The 7,642-nt window shown below is 43.0% G+C and overlaps 1 pseudogene; it reads right to left on the bottom strand.

Annotated features, from left to right (window-relative positions):
- Positions 1–3,250: 3,250 nt before the first annotated feature.
- Positions 3,251–6,949, bottom strand: LOC147902086 (callose synthase 11 pseudogene; annotated as a pseudogene).
- Between the last annotated feature and the right edge of the window lie 693 nt (positions 6,950–7,642).

Here is a 7,642-nt window from a genome sequence, read left to right as displayed (position 1 = left end):
AAAAACACGGTCCTAGGAGTGTTATTCAAACTAGTACTTATAGGATGGGGGCTCCACTTTGTACGCAAGTCTGTTTCAACTACATTGAGGAGCGTGCAAAGTAATGTCACCATCGGATATGCTTTGCATGGTCAATCACGCATTATACACCATTTTTTCCCTAGTGATATGCACATCCACAAAAAAACACACCCTTAGGTGTGTTATCTGACCAAGTACTTATCGGATTTTTTTATTTCTAAAATTTACAAAAATAAATATACATAAGGGACTATTTATAATAGTTTTGGAAAAAATTTACAGATTTGTATAGAAAAGGGGTACATTTTATTAATAAAATTTTTTACAGATAAGGGACTTTAAATATAGGCCTTGAACGCACGTGATATAGAGGGTTTATACATAGTGACCCCCCCGAGGATACTGATGATTGAGGGATAGGTTAAGATGCCACCCTATCTTCTCATAAACCTCCATCTCAGAGTAGAGTTGGCCATGGAGCTACTCAACAATACCCTGCTCCACAGACAGGGTTTAAGAATTTTTCTAAGAACATTTCACTGGATCCTATGCAAGGAGTCCCTATGTAGGCTGCTCCAGAGTCTTCCAAATAGAGAAATGATGTTGATAGGGATGAGGCTGAAAAGAGCTTCTCTTTCCAAATTCCTTCATACCCTCACAAGAGTACGGTTAAAGTGCTTTTCTTGACAAGCATGGGTCTGCAACTTTTTGTTTACCTGTATGGACAATAAGGGACTAGGATATCCTAGAAATTATGCTATCCCTTTTTGGGAGGAGGTATGTCCTACTATGGACCTCTAGGACTCTAAGGATATGAATGTTGAAGTTGTAAATATAATTTTGACATAAATATAATCACTTTTCTTTTGCCCAAAAGAAAGAAAAACTTTTAGTATCACTTAAATAGTGCAGCACATATGCAAGGGGAGGTGATGCGTGAGAGTGTGGTTATACTAAATGAGAGTGTGGGCCTCCACTTGAAGATAGAGGTCTCTATCAAGAAAGGCCTAACATATGTAGTATAGGTAGAATCTCCATGTTGTAATTGCACAGCATGGATTTCTCTCTAAGAGGGACCAAAAAAAGAAATGTACATGCCATGCAAGCATATCAACTTTGTTTTTATTCATATTTTGGGACTAGATATGTAGAGCATGAGTCATTCATTAAGTATTCATTGAAGCTAAGAGTTAGACATCATTTTGCTATATGGGAGAGACATAGTAGGTGTCTTTAGGATGACATTATTTTGTTATGGGAGAAAGATCATAGATGACTTTAGATAGACATCATTTTGTTGTGGGGAGAGATGTATAAATGGCTTTAGAAAGACAACTTTTTTATGTGGAAGGGATATTATAGATGTTTTTAGAAGGACATCATCTTCTTGTAAAAATGTAGCATACATTTTGAAAATATCATGTATCTCCAATCAAATCCCATCTACAAACAAGTTCTATGTTCCTAGAGATGGAATGGTTTAAATTCATGCATTAATTTTGTCTTTTATAATCATAAATATACATGCTAAAATAAATTCTACGCCAGAAAAACACCAAAAGGACTTTCTTTCTTATTCTTTTGTTCTTGCAAAACAGGTGCAAGTGTGTGGGAAGAGATGCATGTGCTATTATCCTACAAAAATGTTAGTCTATTGTTTATTATTTTCAAGATAAGAGTGCTTACATGGTAGCAATAAGTATGTTTCCATTGGTGTAGAAGATTCTTCTAATTGTGCTTTTCAAAAATTTGTGTATTGCGCCGCTGTTTTTTTGTCATCCTGGGAGGTGAGAAACCAGTTAGCTTTCAACTCAAGCAATGTGTTGGGGCTCTGGGAGCCCCACCTTGCGCCCCACCTGCTCCGTTTGGTGAAATCCCATCTCAGAGACTTTGGATGGTTGACAGGCTCTAAAGACCCGCCGATGGTAAGTCATGCACACATATGCTATGCAATGTAACCCCATCCCCTATTGGCATAGCATAGCCTACGGGCCCATGCCCTAAAGGTTTGCCAATTTTGTAACATGTTTTTCTTTTTGGGCCTAACCAGTCACAATTAATTCATTCGGCATTTGATTTTATATGATTTTATTTTATTTTTTAAACATCTCCATTCAATCGACAAGCTCTATTTAAGCAATGCTACCATCCACTGCTTGAATATCATTCTAATGGGTAAAGCTTTTCAAGATAAGAGTGATTACTTTATCGCAAAATTTGTGTTTTCATTGGTTTCAAATATGAGATGATGCTTGCAATTGTACTTTCCAAAACTTTGTGCATTACTTTCTACTAGCTACTTGTTTTATCATATAACCATCAAAACTTAATGTTCTCTTCAATCACTTCATGTAAAGTGTCTTGTTTAGAGTCTTGCATTCGACATTGCCATTCAATTGCAAAGCTCTCTTTTAAGCATTGCTACCACCCAAAAAAATGAACTTCGTTGCTCGAAGACGATTTCGCTAGGGGAATTTCACAGTCTCCATATAATGCAACTTGGGATTAAAAGAATAAGGAATTATAATGAAAGATTTGTGCATAAGAGTAGTTTGTAACATTATATAGAAAAATAAATTTATGCATTCATAGATTGAAAAATAATAAGGGGGAATAAACTATCGGAACATAGGAAAAATTTGGGTGACCTGATTATCTTGCAACACATGACTGTATGTCATCATCCATTCTATACTTTCTTTTTATGCATGGATGGATATTTTGCATTTGTTCCATAACTTTGTATTGGCTTTTGTTCTAGAATGGTAGCACGAGGTAGGAGGGTTAAATGCTCACTTGGGGTTGTGATTTTGTGAACTACAAAACGGAGCATAATGGATGTTGAAAGTCCTATTTTGAATGTGGATAAATATGCTTTTCCAAGTTCTAACTATGCAGTACCCTAGACAAGTTCAATTTATTTATATGGTTGTTGTGTAGGTAGACCTATGACTGCTCATTTTTATGATATGAAGGTAGTTTCCATGTACTTGTGGTTATTTGTTTTGTGTTCCACTTTCAAGAGATTAAATAATTATGCATGGATCATCTCATGCCAAGTATATGTGAGTGTTGAGGTCAGCTGCTAGTGCCACTGACGGTGGTCGGGACATGGGCATGTGCACTGTGAGTACTTTAGCATTCCAAGATGTATGTGTGACTATGGCACACACTCTTATTTGTTTAAGGAAAAGAAGTGTCTATTTATTTGTGTACTAAATGGGTTGTGTCACCTTTCTCTGTCTGCTGAGCTTCTGATCTCGCCCATTGTCAGGTTTTGTTCAATCTTTGCACCCTGCGTCACCTCCCTTTCCGCCTCGATTGCAAATAAAGTAGCCTCGTTTTTCTGCATCCCAAAGTCCTCCTTGCAGCTTGCACCTGAAACCACATTCTTAGAAAGAGCTTCTCAATAGTACCTAGCAAAGCTTTCCTATACTTGGTATGACCATTACAGTTTTTATCGAGTTGAAAATGGCATTGTGAGTTACGGACGTGCTTTCTCGATGGCTCGAGCTAGTACTCCTCCCAAGAGGTGAGTGCCGTGGAGCTCCGTTCCGCTAGTCTGGCCGAAAAGCAGGCGGTCTTGCACTTCTTGAACTGCAGGAATCCAAGAAAACACTGCAATTGGAAGGAAGACCAGCAGCCCCACGGCGAGCTCATAGTATCGGCTAAAAGCCAGCACGGTGTTCCATACAGCGGGAGACATGCGCTTCAGCGATCTTGGGAAAACGCAGGCAATGCATAGGATCCCCCAGCCAGTGGATACAAAGCCCAGTAGGCTCTTTAAGATATCGGTAATGGCGAGCTTCGCGAACAATGTCAGCAGAATCAGGGCGACTATGGGGATGCTCGCGACTATGGCCTGCGTTAGTCGAAATAAGCTCGGCCTTCGAGCTGCAAACCATTTTCTCACCATAGCGCCTGCCCCATAGGTTGCTACAATGACCAGAGGAACACTCCAGGAGATTATGTAAACGAGTAAGCTCTTCCGGTGCTTATGTGCAATGGGGAGATCGACATAGTAGACGCTGCCATACTGGATGAAGAAAAAGCGCAGGCTCAAAAATACGCTGATGAATTTACCTTCCGTCGGTGATCTCTCGCTTAAATTGAGCAGCCCCTCCTCCCACCACCCCTCCCAGCTTTGATCCGGCCTCTGCGTCAGGTTCCGGCTCCGCCAGAGCCAGCTGAAGAACTCTCGGAAGTCCTTCAAGTTGTCCACCCAGGACAATCCCAGCGGATTGAAGAAGAAGGGTGCCGTGAGCCACGAAAACGTGAGCAACGAGGAGGAGACGTGGAGGACTATGTAGGTGGGGGTGCCGGCAGTTTGGGGAGCGCGGAAGCACTCGTAGACGATGAGCAGGAGGACGATCTCAAGTGCCTTGATGAAATGGCTCCTGGAGTAGAGGCGGTAGTTCTCACAGAAGCTCTGGTGCTCGATGACAAAGTGTTGGTGGCGGGTGGAGGCGTAGTGGGAGGCGGAGGCGCCATGGAGGAGGGTGCGGGAGAAATGGTAGGCCTGGGTGGCGAGGGAGAAGGCGAAGAAGATGGAGCAGAGCTGGAACTGCATGAAGAAGAAGAGGACGGTAGTGTGGAAGAAGCCAGTTTCAAGCCAACGTTCGACGAAGAGGGGGATGGTGTTGAGGACGCCGAGGTGGACGAGAAATTGTTGATTGAGAGCGACGAAGAGGGCACTTTGCTCTTGTTGGACGAGAGGAACGGAGTTTTCGAGGCCGCTAAGAGCCATGAAGACACGACTCCATAGCCAGACGTAGGTTGCCAAGATGATAATCAAGCAACTCACGTAATAACCAACAGTGCTATAATACAGAGAAAGCATGCGGATGAAGTCAAGAGATCCATGGCCAAATCTATACATTTGCCTGCTCAGCATCTCTTCTGCATTTTCAATCGCCACCTTCGCTTCAAACTCTGCTATCTGATTGAATCCTACGTCCCTTCCCTTCCCTACCTGCATGTATTCATGGTGCGTTATCGTCCCCCCCCTCAACGTGCAGTTGAACCCCGCAAACATCCCCCCCGCCATGTTGATCCCCTTCGTTGCCTTCCTCACCCCCCCCCTCGTCATGTTCCATAGCCTGTCGAACACGTCGCTGTGCCCATAGTGCATCCTGATCTTCAGTGGCCACGCCAACACCCTCTGTGTTATGGTCGCAAACGTCTCCTCCCTCTCGCACATGAACGATCCCAGCGTCGACTCCATCCCTGTGAAGATGTGCTCCCTCAGCCCCAGTATCCTCGGCCTCACTCGCTCGCCTCGGTTCTTCATCAACTCCTGCATCAGATTCTGGATCTTGAGTGTCTCCTCGAAGTAGTGCTCTTGATTCATGTCGATCTCCTGTACCGCGTCCCCCCTCGTGAAGATCAAAGCGTGGTTCTCGTTTTCAGCCTTTTCCTCTCCTAGCTTAAACTGCCCAGGTAGCTTTACCTTGTAGATCTCTGTTTCCTTCTTCTGCTTGGCATCGTATTTGATAAGGACAGAGTAATACTCCTTTTGCCCGCCGGCCTCGACCTCTTCCGCCACGTATGCAACCCGCAAAAACTTGTGGTATTGCTCCATCAACCAAGATATGTCGTCGATCACAGGGCTTTTGCTGGCTTTCAATTTTGCATAGCGCTGGCATGTCACCACATATGTGAACTTTAACTGCGGATCAATATCTGCAGCGCCTTTAGCACTACTGGGTAGCTTGTCATGCGGATCAATATTTGCAGAAGTGGGTAGTTTGGCGATGTTCTGTCCTTTGGCGAGCTTCTGTGCTTCGGCGGCGAGCTTCTGTGCTTTGGCGAGCTTCTCAAGAGCGTCGGGATAGTACATCATGCTCCGTATAGTGCGGACCAGCGTTTGACCCCGATACGATGCCCATAGCCTGCATTCCATGCAATCTGGCGGATGGACAGAATTCGAAGACTTTGGATCTGCATCATGACGCTCCATGAAGTTTTCCCACTCGTCAGCAAAGATGGTGCGCAGACACTGGAGAAGCTTCGTGGAGCTCAGATCCTTTTGAGCGTAGATTACCTCCTTGTCGTCGAATGGCGTTAAGACGCTGAACGAGAGCATGTGCCTCATGATGTCTGACAAAGGAGGTGGCATGGTCATGTAGACAGAGCTGCCGAAGAAAGCAAGGCGGCGTCTAGCTTCGGAGTTCCGTGGAACAGTGTGATCCTTTTTAGCAATGAGGATGGCTTTGAGCCTTCGGAAAATCTCAGTTTTTCTAACCTCCTGCAGTTTGCTGGCACTCGTTCGGACTGTCTTTTCTGGAATCAGAGTCAAACAGAGCTTCTCGAGACACTCATCCACCAAGTGCAATTGGGTGCTATTTGGCTTGTGAGTTTGTTCCAGATTGCTCAGAAGTTCCAGGATTTGGGAGTAAAGCGTGTCCATTGGAGCGATGCTTGATGATCCAACCCACGATGCCTTGATTAGACAAGCGCCGATCTTCATTGTATTGGAAGAGGATGCTGCCGCCGAACAGCCAGTGGAGTGTGTGAGATGACGTTCGGTCTGTTGAGGCAGGATGTAGTCTCTGGTGATTGTGCCTTGTGCAATCGCATTCTTAATCTTCTTAGTTATCTCCTCGCTTTCAGTTATTCTTTCTAACAGGAGGAACAGACTCTCACAGACCTCGATCACTGCACATTTTCTACCCTCATCTTTGGACACCTCCTCCCAAAGGGCTTTGTCTCTGTCGTTATGTTTCCACCGTCGTGCAATTTGAATCGCATCATTCAGAGCTCGGCTCAGAACCACGGGTGGCCATCTCACGATCTTGTCGGTTTTGGGCATGTTGCAATTCTCTGGAAGCCGGGGGGGAAAGTGTAATTGTTCGACCTCATCATTGCTCAAGAGGTCTTCCTCCCTCATTGATTTTACGATGCTGTTCCACAGGAGTGGAAAACCCATAATCTGGGAAGGACGAAACTTGTCGTCCCGCTTTGTCGAGCTTTTAAATTCTAAATACTTTTAAATTCTTTTTAAAAGTATTCTAAATACTTTTAAATTCTTTTTAAAAACCTTCAATAAGTTTTCTACTTTTTAAAAACTTAAATCTAAAGAATCTACAAACTCTTAAAAATAACCTGTAAAATTTTGAAAACTAATTCATTGAGAAAAATGTTTTCTTTGAACACTATGGGCCTTGAGTGTTCTTTGCCTATTCAAATGCACTGCAAACCAGTATTCACAGAGAAGTTCTACGTTTCCCTACCCAAAACCCAACTCTTGAGTATATTTTGTCTACTAACATGCAATACAAATTCAATTTTACAAACTCAGTAATTGCACATTTACCTAGTAAACTTTATATTATCCATTCCCAAAACCCAACTCTTTACTGTACTTTTCCTACTAAAACGCGATGCAAATTTAGTTTTACAAACTCTTTTTTTGTAGTGAAACTTAATTATTTGCATGTACAACGCTACCACCCATGATTAGAATGTACAAATCGTCAACAAAATTTCTAACTTGATAAAAATTTAGTAGGTAAATGTGCAACCACTGATTTAATTAATTGAATGTACATCAGCTACCCCATGATGAGAACCTTGTACAAAGCATGAAGAAAATTTCTACCTAAATAATATAAAGTTTACT

This window comes from Dipteris shenzhenensis, chromosome 5, assembly GCF_047967505.1.
Source record: "Dipteris shenzhenensis isolate YYH24624 ecotype China chromosome 5, Dip_SZ_1.0, whole genome shotgun sequence".
NCBI classification, from domain to species: Eukaryota; Viridiplantae; Streptophyta; class Polypodiopsida; order Gleicheniales; family Dipteridaceae; genus Dipteris; species Dipteris shenzhenensis.
Note: the sequence above shows the minus strand (reverse complement) of the source record. Positions and strands in the feature narration are given on the sequence as shown.